Source organism: Orcinus orca, chromosome 8 (genome assembly GCF_937001465.1).
Source record: "Orcinus orca chromosome 8, mOrcOrc1.1, whole genome shotgun sequence".
Classification (NCBI taxonomy): Eukaryota; Metazoa; Chordata; class Mammalia; order Artiodactyla; family Delphinidae; genus Orcinus; species Orcinus orca.
In genome coordinates this window covers 26,803,869-26,827,370 of record NC_064566.1, presented here as the reverse complement: position 1 = coordinate 26,827,370, position 23,502 = coordinate 26,803,869, and the positions used below count along the sequence as shown (strand labels likewise).

The 23,502-nt window shown below is 35.3% G+C and overlaps 2 protein-coding genes across 3 annotated transcripts in view; one reads left to right on the top strand and one right to left on the bottom strand.

Annotated features, from left to right (window-relative positions):
- LOC101285395 (doublecortin domain-containing protein 1) overlaps positions 1 to 23,377 on the bottom strand; it is a 95,130-nt gene extending 71,753 nt beyond the window's left edge. The window contains exons 1-2 of one of the 2 annotated variants that reach the window (XM_004263954.3): positions 23,291 to 23,377; positions 17,145 to 17,208 (exon numbers count right to left, since the gene is read on the bottom strand). The gene's annotated coding sequence lies outside the window, so the exon portion shown is untranslated. Of the gene's footprint in view, positions 1 to 17,144; positions 20,951 to 23,290 lie in introns of those variants that run through there. The other variant, XM_049714239.1, reaches the window with a different exon arrangement.
- A 36-nt stretch (positions 23,378 to 23,413) lies between these two features.
- Positions 23,414 to 23,502, top strand: part of DNAJC24 (DnaJ heat shock protein family (Hsp40) member C24) — a 61,888-nt gene continuing 61,799 nt past the window's right edge. The window contains exon 1 of the mRNA XM_004263956.4: positions 23,414 to 23,502. The gene's annotated coding sequence lies outside the window, so the exon portion shown is untranslated.

Here is a 23,502-nt window from a genome sequence, read left to right as displayed (position 1 = left end):
ATAGCTTTACTTTTCACTTAATGAATGATTACAATCCCAATCTTCACCGAAAGAGGTAATCATTTTAGTGATGGTTATAGTTTTTTTTTCACATAAAACACCTTCTGGATGCTTTTAGGTGGAATGAGTTATGTTAAGTGTGAAATCATTACCATTATTAAGTGCAATATTTCTTCTGTAAGGTTACTTTAAAAACAGTGTCATCCTCACTAAAAGTAGAATGTATTAACAGGTTGAGTAGAATACGCAGACTACAGTAGGTTTTCAGATAACACTGTGGCACATTACTAATTAAATGAGAACTAATTGTTAATTAGAAATTAAAGAAATAAAAATGTGTTAATTTTAATTTGACTAAGTTAAATACTATGGTATTTTAGTAGAGTACAGAAAAAGCCACTGCCTTATGTTTTGTTAACACGTGTAGAGTTTATTCACTGACACACTGAAAAACCACTATTTTTCTTTGCTTCCCATCCGTTAACAATTTGACATGAATACGAGTTCTCTTCTAATAGATCTGCTCTTCCCCTGGTTTTTTAAAAAAGCATTCAAGTTCACAGTGGTTATGAGCCTGGACACTAGAGCCAGAGTGTCTGGGTTTAAAACCCTGCTGCCCATTCACTGGCTGTGACACTTTGGACAAGTCATATAACCTCTTTGTGCATCAGGTTCCATCATTTGTAAAATGGGGTTAAGAATGGTAGCCACTTCAGATAGTAAAAGCAAACTGTGGGAGAAATTTATTTGCATATTTAAAGAATTATGCTGTCAGGAGTTTCAATATTCCTTAGTGCCTGTTTCTTTTGCAGTACAAATTTTCGAAGAAGAATATTGAATACTTTAATTCACTAGTACCTTGGTGCAAATGAGTTTTATCAGTTCTATTTCTTTCTTCAACTGGAAAGGATTGCATGAAACCACTTGGGGAAAGAATGAATAAATAGAGGCACGTAGAAAGTGGGAAAAGAAGGTAGAAAGGAGAGAAGCAAGATCTGTCACACAAGTTTCCTGGTTCATAATTTTACTGTTAACCATGTACAGAAAAATATTTTGTACAGAAAAAATATTTTGCTTGATTTTTCTATTATTTCTTTGAAAATTCTCAAGAAAAATGTCAATAAATTGCTTGGGAAAACTTAAAAAAAAAAGAAAAGAATGGTAGCCACTTCATAAAGTTGATGTACTTGCAACACAGTAGATACCAAGTGTCAGCTATTAAAGAGGAGAGGCTTGATGGTCTTCAAGTCAGGGCACTGAGTACCAATGACCAACAGTACATGGAGACTTTGCAAGGGGCATGCAAGTGTGAATAGTTTTAAGTAAATCAATTTCCAGACCCTTGGCTTCCAGATATATGCTTTCCTAAAAGGCATCTGCCCAAGAGGCTGCCTGTCCCAACTATAATTTGTCCTTGGAAAGTCTCCATTCTGCCTTTTTCCAAAAGAAAGGCATTCCTTTTATGCCCGTTCCAGGGCCTCAAACCAAGAGACAACTCCACTATTCCTTTAATAAAGAAATTATAAGTGCTCCCCACTAACCTATATCATTAATATATGTATTTCCAATAATTTTTACTTTTTGTATTTAAAGAATATCAAAAATGGCACTATATCCAAGCTACTTTGAATAAGTGTATACTAAAAATAATTATAATAAAAATTAAATCCTAGGGAAATTTTCCAATACTTACAACCTTATGGTCATAGGACATTTAAAAAATTTATTGTTATTGTATCTTAGACTAGCCAATTAAAGACTTTCAAGCATAAAAGATAAGAAATGGAGTAGATAGATAAAACATCAAGGATTTACTGTATAGCACTGGGAACTATATTCAATATCTTGTAATAAACTATAATGGAAAAGAATTTTAAAAAGAATATAGACATATACGTGTATATGTATAACCAAATCACTTTGCTGTACACCTGAAATTAACACAATATTGTAAATCACCTATACTTCAATTTAAAAAAAAAAAAGAAATGGAGTGGAAATAAGTTTAAGGAGAAAAAAGAAGGATGTAAAAATTTCAACTGTTGAAGAAGAGCTTGTTAATATTTTTAATGTTTTAAAATCTCTATAGCTTTCAGGCCTGGGGCCAAAATGTTCCATGAACATGTGACATCTTGTCATGCCTGAAAACAGGAAGTTATCAGAGACAAGTGGGGCATGTCAAAAGGACATAGGAACCAACTTGAAGACGATTCCACTGGCCAAAGATGGGGCACTCTGAACATAAAAAAAGTAAAGGATTGAAACATTAAACATATAAAAATCCACGAGTACCTAATACTAAAATAAAATTTTATAACTTCATTATTTCATAATTCACCTTTGTTACTTGCTAGGGCACCAACTTACTGTTCTGAAAAATAATAAATGTACTTTTCCTGCTTTCCTAAATGGGTTATAATTCAGGATAACCATATAGATGATGAGAGAAAATTCTTCTTCATAGAAGAATCATAGCTAATACATGTAGATGGAATAAAAGAATTAGCAAATTACCATAGTGCAAACCATAATGAAATAATGGATCCAGGTAATGTTTGTCCAGGTAATGTCTGTCATTATTAGATCAAAGAGTGATGGGAAACTTAGATGAATCTGACTGATATCACCTATACCACTGATACATATTAATATGTCACTAAGACAATCAGAAATTGTTTCTCCTTATATGACTCCACAGGAATTATAAACATAGGACCATCTATAAAGCATTCTCGTCATAAACACTGAATGAAATCAAATCTTTAGATCTAATTTCTAGTTTGTGAGAAATGCGGGAAGGGAGAGAAACATGTTACATGTTAAATGACATGGCACAAAATAAAGAGGAGGGAGAAATGTTACAAATGAAAAGAGACTGAAGAATCATATCAACCAAATGCAATGCATAAACCTTGTTTAGATCCTGATTTGAACAAACCAACTTTAATAAGACATACATTTTTGAGGCAACTGGTGATATCTGAACACAAACTGGGTATTATTGGTATCAAGGAAATTATTTTATTGGGTATGGATAAGAGGTATTGTTATGATAAATATTATCTGTTAGAGGTATGAACCAAAGTATTTTTAAATAAAATATTATTTGGATTTGCTTTAAAATACTCCAAGAAGAAAAGTGAAAGAGAATATAAATAAGAATGGCAGAAGTTGATGGTTGTTTGTATTGGGTAAAAAGTATGTGGGAGTTGTTTTATTATTTTTCCTTTTGTGTTTGAAAATGTTCATAAGAAAATGTTTCTTAAAAATCATATGGAATTTACATTTTATTAGATATGTTTAAAAGACTGATGTAACGGTTTTATTTCAAAATGTCAGCATTCATAATATACCAGAAATTATATCTTTTCCAACTATTTAAGCTTATAATGAGAAATTTTAAATGTCAACTTAAAATTGTGCATGGGAATATATAAGCAAAACTATTTGAAGGTCACTATTCTAGCCAACAAGTACCTCCAACCTCAGCTCTGAAAAGGAGAGAATTTAAGTAGGACAGGAGCTGACACACACCCTCCTACGCTTCTTCCCAGATAAACTGGGATTTGCTCAGTTTTCCTGGGTTTACTTAGGAAGGGCCCATTCTAGAGGTGAGAGACAGGTTCTCATAATTCCTTCATTGTGGACAAGGTCCTTAAGATTATCATAGAATCACCATAATTTAACACTCCTTTCACAGCTTGTTATCAGTCCCTCAACCAGATAGGGATTTTAAGCATTTGCTTAAAATCTCAGACTGTGAGGGAGGATTACTGAAGTTCAAAGTGAAGAGTACTGCCAAGTGGAAAATTACCTTGAACACATTACCAAGCAAGCTAACCCAGAGGGCTCACAGACCAAATTAAAATGCTCCATTCACACAATTTACTAAAAAAATTAAAAACACACAGTGATAAGCAAGGGGAAAGAAAGCAATAAACTAAGTTAACATACTTAAGATAGGGGGAGAGTGGCAGGATCATGGTATCCAAATCCTGCTCTTTCTGCCCATATCAGCCTTCCCCATGACGGTGTGCTATAAGAACCAGAGTTGAGATGTAAGCCAGTGGCCCAGACAGAAGGTACCAGGAATTAATGGGAGAGACACAGAGGCAGTTGTGCCTGGCCAAAGCTGTAGCTTGCCAATTAACTTGGTGAAGAGCTATAGATTTTATTTGCATTTCTTGGGCACAGTTCTTTGGGCCAAAACGGGACCGTACTGGATGTTATTAGCAGGTGGTCAGTTTAGGGACAACACAGCGATCAGCCCTGAAGTGGCAAGATTATGACTTAGTCTGCCCTTCTACCGAATAAATAAAACTTGTTTATTCTATCATATATGCCATTTAGTCGCTTTATCTTGGTACGTTTTATAGGTTACTAACTTACTTATTATGTATATTTAACACAACTTCGGAATTCTGCCTGTGTTTCTCAAACTACTTACGCATATCTTTTTTTTTTATTGGCTGCACAGCATGCAGGATCTTAGTTCCCAACCAGGGATCGAAACATGCACCCCTGCAGTGGAAGCGCAGAATCTTAACCACAGGACCACCAGGGAGGGAAGTCCCGCATATCTATACTTAACACAGCCTATGAATTACACCTATACGTCATAAGCTATTAGCTTACTTACTACCTATGCTCAACATTTCTTATGTTTCATCATCCCATTTTTTTTTATCTTGTACAGCTGAATTGAATATTCAAATCACATTATATTGTGCCTTCTAGTAGGCTAGAGATACAAGGAGCAGTGGAAGAAAGCCACAAGAAGACAAGAAAAGACAAGAAATGTGGGACTGCCATCATCTTAAAAGGCTTTAGGTGCAATTAGAGCAAGGTTGCAGGATACAAGGTTAATATACAAAAGTTAATTACAAACAAGTAGAATTTGAAATTAGAAACATTTGCACAGAACTCAAAAAAATGAAATACTGAGACATAAATCTAACAAAATATGTACAAGATCTATATGAGAAAAACTACAAAAGCCCAGAAATAGACCCACATAAATATAGTCAACTGAACTTTGACAAAGGAGGACAATGGCAGAAAGACAGTCTTTTCAACTAATGGTACTGGAACAACTGCACGTACACATGCAAAAAAAAAAAAATGAATCTAGACACAGACCTCATACCCTTCACACAAACTAGCTCAAAATGGATCACAAAACTAAATGTAAAACACAGAACTATAAAACTCTTAGAAGATAACATAGGAGAAAACATAGATGATCTTGAGTATGGCAATGACTTTTTAGATAACAGCACCAAAGGCATGATCCATGAAAGAAATGACCAAAAGGCCAGATTTCATTAAAATTAAAAACTTCTGCTCTGTGAAAGACAAAAGAGAATGATAAGACAAGCCACAGCCTGGGAGAAGAGATTTGCAAAAGACATATCTGATAAAGGACTATTATCCAAAATTTACCAAGAACTCTTAAAAGTCAACAATAAGAAAACAAACAACCTGATTTTAAAATGAGCCAAAGACTTTAACAGACACCTGACCAAAGAAGACATATAGATGGCAAATAAGCACGTGAAAAGATGCTCCACATCATATATCAGCAGGAAAATGCAAATTAAAATGACACTGAGATACCACTACACACCTGTTAGAATGGCCACAATCCAGAACACTACCACCACCAAATGCTGGTGAGGATGTGGAACAGGGGCTCTCATTCATAGGTACAGCCACACCTGAAGAGTGTTTGGTGGTTTCTTACAAAACTAAACACACTCTTACCATATGACTCAGAAATCATGTTCCTTGATATTTATCTAAATAATCTGAAAACTTATGTCCACATTAAAACTGGCACACAGATGTTTATAGCAGCTTTATTCATAACTGCCAAAAGTTGGAAGCAACCAAGATGTCCTTCAGTAGGTGAATAGATAAACAAAGTATGGTCTATACAGATAATGAAATACTATTCAACACTAAAAAAATAAAATGAGCTATGATGCCATGAAAAGATATGGAGGGACCTTAAATGCTTATTACTAAGTGAAAGAAGCCAATCTGAAAAGTCTGTGTACTGTATGACTCCTACTATTGACATTCTAGAAAAGGCTAAACTGTGGAGAACTTAAAAATATCAGTAATTGCCAGAGGTTGGGGGAGGGGTGGTAGAAATGAATACATGGAACATAAGATTTCTATGGAAAGTACTCTGTATAATACCATAATTAATGGATACATGTCATTATACGTTTGTCCAAAACATAGAATTGAACACCATGAATGAACCCTAATGTAAATTGTGGACTCTTGGTGATTATGATATGTCAATGTAGGTTTATCGATTGTAACAAATGTACCACTCTGCTGGGGGATATTAATAATGGGGGAGGCTATGTATGTGTGGGAGCAGGGCTTATTTGGGGAATCTCTGTACCTTCCCCTCAATTTTGCTGTAATCTTAAGCTGCTCTAAAAAAATTAAGTTCTAATTTTTAGAAAAGGCTTCAGAAGGTCATTGTTCTGCAGTTCCCAGCAGAGAGCTAGTCCATATTTGATAGAAGAGTTAGAGGTAACTTCTAAAGACCAGTCCCAAGCAATGCATATTTGGAAATCCTGAGGCAGACTTCTTGGCCATATCCCTCCAAGTCAGAATGTATCTGTCTGTTGAGGACTACTGTAGCATTCCAGCAGTGACATATCATGTTTCCTGACATCAGATTTGGCCTCACTGATTTAATTGCCATTAACCTCCCTCCAATGCTGAAACAATGTCTCCACACCCCAGTAGAAGCCATTATATCCCACAGTTGCACCCTCAGGTATATAAGATATTATCAAGGTAGATAATGACCTTGGTTCAGGAGGTCATGTAAGTTGCTGCTACACTCATTATTAGGAGACACCTGGAAGGCTGCCCTTTCAGATATCTCATTTTGTAAAGCCCCATCTCCCAAAAAGCTTGTCTAGAAGGCTGACCATTCAATTCAATGAAGGAAGACACTTGATTTCTTCCTGAAAAACACCTTTCTGGTGCCCTATAAACATGTAAATTACATGTTAATCACCTATATTACTAATTATTATTTTTTAAATTAATTTTGTGACAATAGAAATATAGCTTACTATAGAAGTCTATTCTTTCATAATGTAATAGTTGTATTCCACTTGTATTTCATAATGCAATAGTTGTCATCAAAACTTGCTTCATAAAAATAATAGTTCAGTTGAAAAAACGTGGTGACATTAAGGGCTGGAGTTTGAAATTCTCAGACAAGTTTTTTTTCCCCCTGTTGGAATCTCAATGATAAATGTTTTTGCTTGTTTGTTCTGTTCTAATAGCTGTAATTGTACAACTCTATAAACTAAATATACTAAGATAAACCCAGCCATCTAGTTTTGCCTTCTATGCTACCAGAATTATGGTTAGCAGAGCAGTTTTTGTATATTCTTATCATATTATTATCACCCATTGTTATGATAAATAAAACATAAAGAAGGCATCTTTGTGGCCCTCCAAATGTTTTTCCTAAAGCCACTTTGCTAATTCCTGATCCCATCATACATCCATTCAATTATTAAATATTTATTAAGCACCAACTATTTTCAGACTTAAAAAAAAGACAATGGATTCAACATTGAACAAGACAATATTTATTGTTCCTTCACTAGCGGAATTTTCATTATAATGACTGTGTCCAATTTTAATTAACTTCTCTTATTAAAAACAATTTGAATGATGATAACTGCAGTTATTACAGAAATCCCCATATTAAGATTGGAAAGATATGTATAAAAAATAAAATTTCTTACAATCTCCTACGCTTGGAGTTAGCCACCATTATAATTTTTGAATATTTGTTTTCTGACTTTGGTCAATGAAATTTACAGAGATATATAGTCTTTACTTTAAACAAATGTGTGACCATATTAAAATCCAATTTATATATAGCTGTGTTCACCTAATGAGAATATTCCTATGCTATTAAATATTTGTTGAGAACATGATTTTTAAAAAATATTTATTTATTTATTTTTGGCCACATTGGGTCTTCGTTGCTGCGTGCGGGCTTCCTATAGTTGTAATGAGTGGGGGCTACTGTTCGTTATGGTGTGCGGGCTTCTCATTGTGGTGGCTTCTCTTGTTGTGGAGCACAGGCTGTAGGCGAGCAGTGTTCCGTAGTTGTGGCACACGGGCTCAGTAGTTGTGGCTTGCGGACTCTAGTGCACAGGCTCAGTAGTTGTGGCACACAGGCTTAGTGGCTCTGCAGCATGTGGGATCTTCCCAGACCAGGGCTCAAACCCTTGTACCCTGCACTGGCAGGTGGATTCTTTTTTTTTTTTTTAACATCTTTAATGGAATATAATTGCTTTACACTGTTGTGTTAGTTGCTGCTGTGTAACAAAGTGAATCAGCTATACATATACATATATCCCCATATCCCCTCCCTCTTGCCTCTCCCTCCCACCCTCCCTAACCCACCCCTTAGGTGGTCACAAAGCACCAAGTTGATCTCCCTGTGCTATGTGTCTGCTTCCCACTAGCTATCTATTTTACATTTGGTAGTGAAGATATGTCAATGCCACTCTCTCACTTCATCTCAGCTTACCCTTCCCCTCCCCATGTCCTCAAGTCCATTCTCTACATCTGCTTCTTTATTCCTGTCCTGCCCTTAGGTTCTTCAGAACCATTTTTGTTTTTAGATTCCATATATATGTGCTAGCATACAGTATGTGTTTTTCTTTTTCTGACTTACTTTACTCTGTATAACAGACTTTAGGTCCATCCACCTCACTACAAATAATTCAATTTCATTTCTTTTTATGGCTGAGTAATATTCCATTGTATATATGTGCCACATCTTCTTTATCCATCCGTTGATGGACACTTAGGTTGCCTCCATGTCCTGGCTATTGTAAATAGAGCTGCAATGAACATTGTGGTACATGACTCTTTTTGAATTATGGTTTTCTCAGGGTATATGCCCAATAGTGGGATTGCTGGGTCATATGGTAATTCTATTTGTAGTGTTTTAAGGAACCTCCATACTATTCTCCATAGTGGCTGTATCAATTTCCATTCCCACCAACAGTGCGAGAGGGTTCCCTTTTCTCCACACCCTCTCCAGCATTTATTGTTTGTAGATTTTTTGATGATGGCCATTCTGACTGGTGTGAAGTGGTACCTCATTTTAGTTTTGATTTGCATTTCTCTAATGATTAGTGATGTTGAGTGTCCTTTCATGTGTTTGATGGTAATCTGTATATCTTCTTTGGAGAAGCGTCTATTTAGGTCTTCTGTCCATTTTTGGATTGGGTTGTTTATTTTTTTGATATTGAGCTGCTTGTATATTTTGGAGATAAATCCTTTGTCAGTTGCTTTATTTGCAAATATTTTCTCCCATTCTGAGGGTTGTCTTTTCTTCTTGTTTATGGTTTACTTTGTGGCGGGCAGATTCTTAACCACTGTACCACCATGGAAGTCCCAAGAACATGATTTTTTTAATTACTTTTTTAATATCCTAGCTGGTTGATCCAAATGCTTCCTATCTCAAATAAAGTTGTGGTTTTTGTTCACACCTTTGACCGTACCACTGAATACTTGCTAGTGGGAAGCAGCCGCATAGCACAGGGAGATCAGCTCGGTGCTTTGTGACCACCTAGAGGGATGGGATAGGGAGAATGGGAGGGAGACCCAAGAGGGAGGGGATATGTGGATATATGTATACGTATAGCTGATTCACTTTGTTATACAGCAGCAACTAACACAACAATGTAAAACAATTATACTCCAATAAAGATGTTAAAAAAAAAAAAGTTGTGGAAGTTAAATTCCCAGATTAAAATGTATGAACAATTTTAAACCTGCTGATGTGTATTTCCAAGGTGACTTGCTTTTTAGACATGTACCAATTTCTAAAACTACAGAAATATAGAAAGCCCATCTAACAGCACTCATTACTGGAATAAAATATTATTTCTTAGCCTTACCAATTTAAGAATAATTTTCTAACTGGTAGTGAAAATTTAATTTAAAAATTACCATTAATTAAAGTTTTCATCATATCAATACTCAAGGAGGAATATCAGGGGATAATCAATAAGATTTTATGGACCTGGAGGGTGTTATGCTTAGTGAAATAAGTCAGACAGAGAAAGACAAATGCTGTATGTTATCACTTATATGTAGAATCTAAAAAACAAAACGAATGAATATAACAAAACAGAAAGAGACTAACAGATATAGCGAACAAACTAGTGGTTACCAATGGGGAGAGGGAAGGGGGATGGGGCAAGATAGGGAGAGGGGATAAACTACTATGTATAAAATAAAAAGCTACAAGGATATATTGTATAGCACAGGGAACATAACCAATATTTTCTAATAACTTTAAATGAAGTATAATCTATAAAAATATTGAATCACTATGTTGTATACCTGAAACTAATATAATATTGTAAATCATCTATACCTCAAATAAATACATACATACCATTATTTAAATTTTTCATCATATCAGTACTCAAGGAGGAATATCAAGGGATAATCAGTAAGATTGTATGAACTACAAATTAGTTGAATTCTACTTAGAAAACCATTCAAGTAAAAGAAGAAATTCCTGAAATACAGGCTATATGTTAAACTTCTAGAGATTTTAAAGATAACTGAGTTCAAAACATCTAATTAGCTCAGTGCCCCCTTTCCCATATACTTATGAGAACATATCCAATTATCTTGAAAAAGGCAATTAAAATTACTATTAATAATCTTAATACTAGGACATGTTATAATTCATTTGATAATTACATTTCCCACAAAGATACTGTCAACATAAACTGTGAAACTGCAGATACATCCTCTTTACAAGTATCAGAGACAATATGCTCACTATTCTGTTGTACTTAAATGTTGTATTGCAGTTTTTCTTAACAGGTAATACGTGACATGAAACATGTCTCATTTGATGCTTCATAATTTCCATTCTGATGTTTAACACTAAGAAATTATATTTATGTATCACACATGTCAGAAAACAATTTAAATAATTAAAGTAAGAAAAATAATAGCAACCATGCCTTTCATTTCAAATACAAAATACAAATCTTTCATTCAAAGAACCATCTGTGATCAGAAGTGCCAACTATTTATATCTTCTGATTTACGTAGCTAGCATTAGGCATTTTATCTAAGTGTTCATGTTTTATATTTTCAGAAATTTGTTATGAATCAAAATACTAAGTCATAAAAATAAAAATCAAGAGACTACCTTTCAAGATTAACCCATAAGTTATGAAAATTCATTATTTATATTCTTTATTCGGATTTTCATAACAAGGAAAAGAAAAAATGTAATTGCTTCGATTTTAAAAACATACTACAGGAAAAGGTACTATTTACGTTTGGCTGAAGTTTACATTATTTATTGCTATTTTTCTTCAAAAATATTCATTAGAACAAACATTTTTCTAAACACCAAAGTAAACCAATACATGGTCTGGCATATTTATTTTTTTGAAAAGGTGCTCTGAATCATAGACAACATAAATACTAGGCAGTGTGGTGGTTGCCACAGTAACAAGTAAATAGGAGCATAAAAATACATGTAATTTTCAAATGTATATACTTTTTTCATAACTATGCATATTTTATAGGTAAAAAAATTCAACTCTTGCTTTAGCTCCCCATTTAGAGAGAGAAACACCTAATTCTTTAGAAATAAAAGGTTATCACATAGCAATGGAGCAGGCTCAAAAAAGTTTTTAAATGCTATATGGGAAATCTTAAGGTTTTTAAATCAAATTTCCAAAATGAAGGCAGGAAAAAAACTCTTTTCCTTCTATATTACTTTAGTGGTCAGTTCTTTAGGTAAGGGTAAAATTGCATAAACTTCTTTACCTCCCAAGCATGAAATTCCCTTTTAATTTGCTTAAGTTTATTATTCACATGCATTAAATGGAGCACTTAACCATGGAAAACTGAAAGCCCTGTTGATCACAAAGAAGCCCCCAAAGTTAATGCTAACCCTTGAGCTAACCACTTGAATAAATGATCCGAAAATCTTTGTGCCAGTGTGCTAAATTGGAGTTTAAGGAGTTCTTTTCTTTCTCCTTTCCCTTTATTAAAATACAATCTCTGGTTTACAGGTACCCTAGAAGACACAGAAGTATACTGATACAGTGTTCTGAATTTTATACTTCAAGTTTAAGAGGGATTAGGATACATTTTCTAGAGAGGGGGAGAGAGAAGTGGTTCTATCAGCCATGATGTGAAGTTTGAAATCTACTGAAAGGTATTGTTAAACCAACCAAAATAGGAAAGCTGCTCAACTATTAGTGGGAAACAAATCCTTCAAATCTGATTACATAAATTTGTACTTCCAATTTGTTTCAATAACAACTATTATGTACCATTCTCCCGGAGAACTTAAAAATTTTAAAAGATCACCTTCTAGGCAGGGTGCCAAATATGAGGTGATAGAACAGTGTACTCTGGGGCTCACCTTGTGCTAACTCCTTGATAAAGAAACCATACACTATAATGGTTAAGGATTGACTGAACTAACCTGCGAGAGTAAATTCCTTATGACACATATGCATGATCCAATTTACTTTTATTAAAGAGAAACATTTGTTTCCTGGGGAGACAGTAAATTTAAACTTTAAGAAGTTCAAAGAATGAATTAAAATATTACTCAAATATTTATGACTATCAGATTAGAATAAGTCACATGGATGATGTGACTACTGCAAAGGGAAGAAAGAATATCATCTTTTTATTCCTCTTCCCTCTCAATAGTTTTAACTATTTCCTTTTGCTTTCACCATCTTAAAGGGATGGGAAAATGTCCCTGGAGACTGGAAAAGGGAAATCATACCCAACTTTAAAACAAGGGGAAATGATTTTGGTAATTAGACAGCTTAGTTTAACCTGGAAACATTCAGTAACAAATTAAACAATCAATTAGTAACACCTAGAAGGGCATAAAATATTGGAAAACAACCAACACAGTATCTGAAAAGCCAAATATGCCAGATGAACTTAGTATCTTTTTCTGATAGAATGACAGATCATATTATAAAGTCAGAAGTGAACAGTGTAATCTAGTTAAGTATTGTGAGCTTTTTTACTCCATTTTCCAATCTAGTGTAGGGGAAAATGGTTTAGGAATAAAATAATTCGAAAACTGTCTTCAACGCTAAGCCAATGGATGTTGACATATCTCCTCTCTCTTGAGGGCCTGTTTCAGAACTGAGTCAATGTCTTTACTAATGACTAGTCAGGAATCTTAGACTCATTTATGTTTTAGCTCCATCATATCAGATCCCTGACATCTCTGAAATTAATAAGAAATTTTTTCCTTAGTTCTCTTTCCAACTTGTTGACCTTTCTTTTCCCTAGGGATCTTAAATGACTTGCTGCTTCAGTTAAGTGGTACTGTACTGGTAGAAGACATAAACCCATTTTAGGTAGGAATTTTGAGAGGGAAAGAGGGAATGCTTTGTGAATGACTTAAAAGGATCCTCTATGACTAGAGTAAATGATGAGTAACAGAGTGGTGTTTAAATATAAGTAAAAACACTTGAAACTTGAAAAGTGTAAAGAATAGCTGCTGTTTGGTTAGAAAAGAGAGACAGTGTAAAGAAGTGTATGGAGTAGAGAAATGAGCCCAGTTTTCAAGGAGAGAGGTCTCTGTGTCATGTGACCAGCTGGCTAAGTACACAGGGGGGTTAGAAGCGCAACTATGGAGGAAAGAGGTCCCAGCTGGGAAGGAAGTCAAACACTTGGTCTGTATTAGACAAGAATCTAATCAGACAAGAGCCAACATTATCTTGAACTGAGCTGCTTATTGGACCAGGGTAAGTGTTGTTCTCATTATGTAATTAACATCCCTATTTTCCCAACCTCTGTTACTATTTAAAGTAATAATATAAATACCTTAGAAAGAAAAAAATTTGGCCACCGAATTGTTTGTTTGATCTTAACTATCTTTCTAAGCCTAAATACACTGGAAACAATCAATTGGAGACCTTCCCAAGCTTAAGAGGACATTACTTGTACTGAGGAGCCCAAAAGGAAATGAGGGCAAGTAACCAGGTATTTACAATTTACGATTTAGGAGTGTTTGTTTCCTCAGCTGTTGATTTGCTAACAATGTCATGGTTTGCCGCCCAGTTTACTATAAACTCAGGTATGCGTAGCTATTCTCTGTCACAGCAAAAATATGTAAAATTTCTAAACCAATTCCTCTAAAGGAAGAAGTGGGGACTTTAGCCAAAAGGCAAGTAAGTATGTTGGTTGGTGGTATGTTAGAAGTGGAAAAGGAGAATTGGGCTGTACAAGGGATCAACTTAAAGTCTGGACTAAGAGAAGGTAAAGAATATCAGCAAAAAGGAGTTGAGGAGTTGAATATAAAGTAAGGAGAATGATTTCTAAGAAGCATGTGAAAAGTCCATTTTTATTGATTTATAATCATATTATCATATGCATTATGACCTTCATAAATAAAGATGGATCCAGGATGGCATGCCTCTGAGGGACGGTATGCCACAGAGCAAACCACAGCAAAAAGGTCCAAAAGACAAGACGGAAGCAAGACATGGCCTCATTACTGTAATGAAATTCAACTCAATTCAGTATTTACTGATTATCAACTAATACCTATAATTAGAGAGATATCAAAATATAAATTAATTTACTTTGGTAAAATTGATCCAAATACATTTCTAATCATCTCAAATGCTTTAAGCTTGCCAATTCTTCCTGTACCAAAGACTATTATCTAGTTTCTGGACCAACCTTTGCTACTTTTTCAGGGCTGAGAACCAAGTAACAACAGCACTTGAGTCCTAGTGACAGGCTTAGGCTCATCTACCTGAAGCAAGAAACGGGGGAAACAGGATATACAGTGGACTAAGAGTAAAAGAACTGTTACAGAGGACCCAGAAAAATCTTTTACATCTGGTTACACTTTCTTGTTTCCTCTTTTGTAGGATTACCTGACTTTAACATAAGACTAGCATAAGATCTATTTCTAAGTATATCTTTCTCCTCTGTAATGATATATCTGAATATTGTATATAGGTATATCAACAAAATTCACTATCTCATTTTCTAAATTAGATTCTTAAAATTCTGAACTTAAATACATATATGTACATTGTACTATGAAATAATTTTTCCTTTTCTTGCACTGGAATAAGAAAAGTTATTTAAGTTACCCCAAATATAGCTAGAAGTTAAAAAGAATTAATTTCATATTCATAGAGACTAACACTGCAGATCAGAATTTACACTACAAAGATTAAGAAAAGTCATATAGTCTTTCAAATTAATGTATCTGACTGTCTTTCTCTTATGCTCCCACTTCACCTGCAGCACATCAGACAAGGTAATAATTTATGATAATCATATGAAAATATACAATTAATATTCATCACCTCTCATTCCTCATCACTTTAGATGATCAGTAATGCAGAGTGAAAATGCTGTCAGATTTCTAATTGCTTTGTAATGGGCTTGAAACAGGGAAATCATTAAAGGCAAACAATCTGTCATTTGTCTGTTACTTTAACTATCACACAAAAAAACTCATTAAAGAAATAGCTAATGAGCTACAAAACACTATACTCATAGTGCTTCTACAGTAGATTAAAAAGTAATATTATGAGTTGCTTAAAATATTTTTAAAATATGATATTTTTGTGGAAATTCATCAGAAAACATCTATTCTTCAGTATATTTTTTAAGTTGTGTGGTTGCATTATTTTGGCATCTAATCTGTCATTGCAGAAATCCCTTTAGCATGTAAGAGTTGTTTTTCTTCACTCTCTAAATAATTAAACTGAATGGTTGCAAGAAGAAGCTGAAATGCTGAATATATTTCTTACTAGTAAACTGACACAAGTGATAAAAAATAGTACCATAGTAACCCTGATGCTAAGGGAAGAATGTATTCTAAAATTTGATTTCTACCCTCATATCTCTGTGGATCTGAACTGTTGAAGTTGCTTCACTCATCTTAAATATACCTATCATTACACAAAAATTATATTCGACTATTGAAACTGAGCATAATAACATTAAACTCTGCATAATAACATTAACTATTTTGAAAATTTTAAAGATATTACCAACACTAAAATGTTTCATATTACTTCAAATAATTTTGGAGGGGAAAACAAATCATTTCTTTAAATGAGTATACCAAATTTTACATGTCTTTTTATGGTCCCTTTCTATATGAGGTACTTAGTTTTAAAAATAATTCAACAATAATGACACTAATCTAGTTTTAAAAACGAACAAAAACGCAGAAATGTTTTGTTGGTTACAGAGTTCAGTTGCACTTTATTTTAGAAAAAAATATGAGAGTAACAAAGATAACAGTGTTACTAATTATGTTTTTCACTTTGCTAATGAATTAAATCATGAATTTATTTCCTATAGCAAAATGTAAGAATCTTAATAAAGTCAAACTTTTTTTAAGTATGTAGACCTATTTGTATCTATTGTAATATAAACAAATTTAAAAACCTAAGTGCAATGGCATGTTTAGCCAGGTGCCTTGGTTGATACACAGGAGTGAATTCCAAGTTGACTTCAAAAGGTTCCTTAACACTCTGGAAACAGCTTCATTACACTCTCTAATTGACTTAAACAGACTTCATATCAACTGTTTAACACATTTTAACCCACAAATTAACACCCCTTGATCATTCAAATTAACCTTTCTTCTGTGAGTCAATTACAGACAAAATTAACTTAAAAAAGTTCAGGTTTAAAAAACTAAAATGTAGAAGAGGGGATGCTTTAAAAAATAGAGCATATATCACTGCATGGTTTGAAGAGATCATTACAAGGTTTCAGAGTGGTCATCAGACAATGAGAAAGGGGTAAAGAAGTGAATGGGGAAATAATAAGTTGGTATTTATTATGATTACTAAAGAGAAACAGAAGATGGATTATATTCAGTGTCTTTAATAGGTTCATAGAACGATTAAAACATCAGATGTGAAGAAGCTAGGAAGACAGACACAAAAATTTCAGATAAGATAAAGACTTTTAAGAAGTCCAAAACCAGCTTGAAAGAACACTGACACAACTGAAGTTAAGCACACAAGAAAAACACAGCAACAGGTGTGGCGACAGGGAAAAGGATTTACCTCTTTGTCTCCTCTGCTTAGTGCACTGCCTTGCTTAAACTCAATGAATGTTCACTGATGATTACTGCTGAAAGACAAAAGAGAGAATAGATCAAGTGAAGACAATCAGAGAAAGGAAAAAATGCAAAAATGAAAAACCACTTCCGAAAGATGAGATAGGACTGTTCATTACAGCTGATTCTCAATACTGTCTAGACCTTTAAGATAATTGGCCAAAAAAAAAAGAAAAAAGAAAAAAAAGGAAATTTCTCTAATTCTACTCATTCATCTCTCCTCTCTGCCACAGCATTATTTAAAACTTAGCACTTCCATGTATCTTCCTGGATTAGCCTCATTTTGATTCAAAGATTTCAATCAGTCAAGTAATCTGCCTAATTCTATTCACATAACTGCAAGTTATTAACTGCGGCAATTAAATAACCTGTATTTCCTCTGGCAAAGGACTTGGCACAGTTATTTCAGTTGCTTGTCTGTCTACCCAGATAAACTTTAAGATTTTGAGAGGGCTACAGCCAACTCTGTCTTGTGTTTCTTGTAACAGCGTGGGACACCTAGTAGACAACAAATATTTGTTGAGTGAATGAATAAGTGAATGAAGGCTATATATGTACTATGTCATTGTGGTTTTGTTTTTGTGGTTTTTTTTAATCTCATCGCTAGCCAATAGACTCTTAAGTTGCTCTAGGGGCAATCATCTAATTTCAGTGTATAACCATAATATTCCGTGGTACTTAAAAATAAATATAGCTTAGGGCTTCCCTGGTGGCGCAGTGGTTGAGAGTCCGCCTGCCGATGCAGGGGATGCGGGTTTGTGCCCCGGTCCAGGAGAATCCCACATGCCACGGAGCGGCTGGGCCCGTGAGCCATGGCCACTGGGCCTGTGCATCCGGGGCCTGTGCTCTGCAACGGGAGAGGCCACAGCGGTGAGAGGCCCGCGTACCGGAAAAAAATAAGTAAATAAATAAATAAAAATAAATATAGCTTAGTTCACTGATATAAAAATCCTAAAAATTCAGAGATAATAAGATCAAGGAAATTAAAGAAGAGTTGGTAATGAAACCAGTAGACAGAGCTAAGTAAATATCAGTATAATCCTAGGCTAAGAAATAATTAACAGAAGTATGCTGCATATATGGCAAATATCCATCAATAAGAAGCACAATTTACTAATATGATCTCAAGGTAAGAATTTGTTAATGTACGGTGGACATTAGTAAGTTTATGTGCAGGCAAGTACTAAAGTGATAAATTGAATAAGAATGTGATTGCTATCACTACAACAAATGGTCTCAAACCTCTGCTATATCTATATAACTATATTTATATCTACATCTATATCTAGCTCTAGATATAGTACTTGATGAATCATCTTGAAATCAAATAGTTAATGTATGCCTTCTTGGCTTACGTTAGACGCTGATGACACAGGAATTAAGAGGTTTCTGCCCATGCTTCTAATGCATCTGGCAAACTACAGTTCAACAAACATTTGGGTTTGGTTTCATTTTTCCAATTCAATAGTTTGTGGCTTTCATTTGCTCTGTTTGGAAACTCCTAAAATACTGTTATGAATTCTTAATGTTCTAATATATCAAAACTGAGCAACAAATATTTCATTATTAATAATAACAATACCTAATCTTTACTGAGTACTTACTTTCAGACACTATTAACTCATTTAATCCTCACAACAAACCTATGAAGGAGATACTATTATTATCTCTATTTTATAGAGGAAGAAACTAAGGCACAGAGATTAATTAACTTAAAGTGTTCATTTAACCAGTACAAGGCAGAATCTGGATTCAAACCTATGCAGTCTCACCCCAGAGTTCATGCTCATAACCATTATGCTAACACAGTTTATATTTATGTTATATTTGCTTTACATTAAAATGAATAAATTACCTTCTTAAAATAGTGAGAAACAAAACTACTGTAGACACACATCATTAGAATTCCAGAGAATGTGGCAGCAAAGCAGGTGCTTAGTTTCTCTGAGAGATGTTCCTGCCCTCAGAGAGTTTACAATCTGATTTGGAAATTAGAAATACATCTGAAAGTGTGTAACAATACACTGTGGTTTAGGATGAGTACAAATGTGGAGTACACCCAGGACTGCTATGAAAGTTGAGAGGAGGAAGTAATTTCTAAGGACTGGGCCACCATAAAAGACTTGATGGAACAGATAGGTCTTAAAGGAGGAATAAAACTGATAGGAGGAAGAAAAGAGCTATGATGTTATAAGCAAGAGGAACCATCAAACCATCTGAACAAAATTATGAAGTACCAAGAAAATATCCAAATTGTTTAATTGTTTCATGTACAGAGGTAATAGGTGACGAGACTGGAAAAGTCGGATCATATTGGGGAGGAATATTGGGTTAAGGAGGTAGGACTTTATCCTCTAGACCTGCCCTGTTTGACAGTCACTAGTTAGATGTGGCTATTAGCACTTGAAAGGTAGCTAGTCCAAATTGAGGTGAGCTGTACAGGTAAAATACACACCGGCTTTTGAAGACTTCAGTATGAAAAAAGAATGTAAAATATTTCATTAATAATTTTTTTTCATTAATAATTTTTATACTGATTACATTTTGAAATGATCATACTCTGGATATACTGGGTTAAATAAATAAATCATTAAAATCCATTTCACTTGTTTCTTTTTATTTTCCTAATGTAGCTACTGAGAAATTTAAACTCACATGTGTGAAATGCATTAAATGTAAAGCCAGACACTATAAAACTCTTAGAGGAAAACACAGGTAGAACACTATGACATAAGTCAGATCAGGATCCTTTCTGACCCACCTCCTAGAGAAATGGAAATAAAAAAATAAATAAACAAATGGGACCTAATGAAACTTAAAGCTTTTGCACAGCAAAGGAAACCATAAATAAGACGAAAAGACAACCCTCAGAATGGGAGAAAATATTTGCAAACGAAGCAACTGACAAAGCATTAATCTCCAAAATATACAAGCAGCTCATGAGCTCAATATCAAAAAAAACAAAAAACCCAATCCAAAAATGGGCAGAAGACCTAAATAGACATTTCTCCAAAGAAGATATACAGATTGCCAACAAACACATGAAAGGACACTCAACATCACTAATCATTAGAGAAATGCAAATCAAAACTACAATGAGGTACCACTTCACACCACTCAGAATGGCCATCATCAAAAAATCTACAAACAATAAATGCTGGAGAGGGTGTGGAGAAACGGGAACCCTCTTGCTCTGTTGGTGGGAATGTAAATTGATAGAGCCATTATGGAGAACAGTATGGAGGTTCCTTAAAAACCTGAAAATAGAACTACCATACGACCCAGCAATCCCACTACTGGGCATATACCCTGAGAAGACCATATTTCAAAAAGAGACATGTACCGCAATGTTCATTGCAGCACTATTTACAATATCCAGGACATGGAAGCAATCTAAGTGTCCATCGACAGATGAATGGATAAAGAAGATGTGGCACATATATACAATGGAATATTACTCAGCCATAAAAAGAAACAAAATTGAGTTATTTGTAGTGAGGTGGATGGACCTAGAGACTGTCATACAGAGTGAAGTAAGTCAGAAAGAGAAAAACAAACACCGTATGCTAACACATATATATGGAATCTAAAAAAAAAAAAATGGTTCTGATGAACCTAGGGGCAGGACAGGAATAAAGATGCAGACATAGAGAATGGACTTGAGGAAACGAGGAGGGGGAAGGGTAAGCTGGGACGAAGTGAGAGAGTAGCATTGACATATATACACTACCCAATGTAAAATAGATAGCTAGTGGGAAGCAGCCACATAGAACAGGGAGATCAGCTCAGTGGTTTGTGACCACCTAGAGGGGTGGGATAGGGAGGGTGGGAGGGAGAGGCAAGAGGGAGGGGAGGGATATGGGGATATATGTATACATATGCCTGATTCACTTTGTTATACAGCAGAAACTAACAACATTGTAAAGCAATTATACCCCAATGATGATGTCATAAAAGAAAATCACATGTGTGGTTTGCATTTGTGGCTTACACTGCATTTCCTTTGGACAGTGTGCTCTAAAAAATGAAAAAATGAAGGAAGACTAATGAGCAAGGATTTATGTAAAAAGTGTTTAAAGTATTTAAAGAAGTTTATTCTGGTATAAATAAACAGACAAGTTTATTCTGGTATAAATTCAGATGGTAGGACAACTGATCTGTTTTTTCAATAAGCCAATGGCAGAAAAAGAAATAAAAAACAAGGTAGTAGTGAAGAATTGGGGCTGCTATAGCTTAAAAGATATTTAAGAGACAGAACAACCAATTGCAATGTGTAGATTTTGGATCATGATGCGAGCAATTAAAAAGACATTTCTGAGACAACTAAGGAAATATAAATAAGCAGTAGATTTGGATAACATCAGTGAATTATTGATAATTTTGGTGGAATAATGACTTTATGGAGATGAAAGAAAAAGTTGCAAACTAAAGTATGCTTTAGGGATGCAAACTAAAGTATGTTGATATGAAATGAAAGAACATTTGGAATTTGGTGGGGACAAAAATGTGTATCTCTATATTCAAATAAATATATATATATATAAATGTAAATTGGAAAAATTGAGGTACTGTGATTAGAGTTTTCAGAAGTTTGTTCAAAAAAAGGAATAAAAGAGAGAACACAATACACTAATGGATTCATAAATCAAAATAAAGTGCTCTTTCTATAAAAACTGAAGGGCCTGAGCATAACTATCTATACAAAGAAGGACTATGCAGTGGAAAAGGGAAGTTTGAGGGCTATAAAAATTCAAGTGGGGGCTTCCCTGGTGGCGCAGTGGTTGGGGGCCCGCCTGCCGATGTGGGAGACGCGGGTCCGTGCCCCAGTCCGGGAGCGTCCCGCATGCCGCGAGGCGGCTGGGCCCGTGGGCCATGGCCGCTGGGCCTGTGCGTCCGGAGCCTGTGCTCCGCGGCGGGAGAGGCCGCAGCTGTGGGAGGCTCGCGTACCGGAAAAAAAAAAATTCAAGTGGGTGCCATTCTGATAGTACTGTATAGGAAGGTTTTCAGAAGAACACTTAAATCTGTCGTTTTAGGTATCCTTAGGGCCACACAGAAGGTATGTTAGAACCAGGACTGAAAACCAGATCCTCTGACTTAGTATAATGCTCGTTGTGTCTGCCCTTAAACATGACAAAATCCTATGAAGAACCTAAACTATACCTTTCTCTTTAGATTTTTAAACTTTCCTGTATCATCCAGTTATTCTTTATTGTTCATACCATCATTAAATAATTGACCATATCAAAATATCTTCTTCAATGTGCTTAGCGTTTGTCTTGACGGCTTCTCAAACGGAGGTTTGGTAGAAGAAAGATAAAAAAAGAAGAAGGAAAGCAAATCTAAGCAGTAACAACAAAAAAACTACCTTAACATCTCCAAGTGAGATTTATATCATGCTGCGGAGAACTAAGATGAATTTTCACCTCCAGGTACAGTGCAAGAAAGAATAGTCAATATAAGGTAAGCAGCACAGAGGTTTGAGAATACAAGGGAACACAGAACAAATGAAAGGGAGAGGGAAGAAGGAAAAAGCTAACAAAAAAACTAAGTGCCCATTTGGAGTGCCCAGCAACAGTCTCAAAGCGAGCGTTTTATTCTGCTTTTTCTGTGAGCTTGAAAGATAGCATGGCTACCCTGGGAACAGGACGACTTGCGAAGAGAGTGAAAGGATTTTGAAAAGTTTTCATTTTTCAAGTTGGTTGCTAAAATCTAAAAGAAATAACTAAGTTGAACATCTCTTCCAGAAAAAAATATTAAAACTGAAAAACTTTACTCAGCATACGTTTTAGTTCTCTTAATTTTGAAATGAGAACATTACAAAGGAAGTCTTGGGAGACGGGAGGAATCAGTTCTCCTCATCCTTTTCATCCCGCCAATCCCAACAGTACCCCCACTTCACCCCCCCATCCCCCGCCATAGTACTACGTTCGGCGTTGGGTAGAGTAAGCGGAGGAAGCTTTGGGGAAGGCGGAGGAAGCCCGGGGGATGGGGGTGCTCGCTGAGGAAGAGAAGAGAAGCGACATTCGGGGAGCCAGGATAAGAGCGAGTTAGAACGAGGCGAAGAACGCCTTTTTCCAAAGCTCGGGCACTTACGGTTGGTAAACTCCGTGGAAGCGGCGACTGGGTTACCATAGCGACCGCGTCCAGGGGGGCGGAACGGCGCTTCCGATCGGTGCCTCAGCCACTGCGGCTCGGCTAGAAACGTGATCGCGTCAGGGCAATGACTTCCGGCGGAAGTAGAAACGGATTCCGAGGTTTGGAAGGCGGCCGGAGAGGAGTGAGCGCCTGTGGCTCTACTAAGTTTG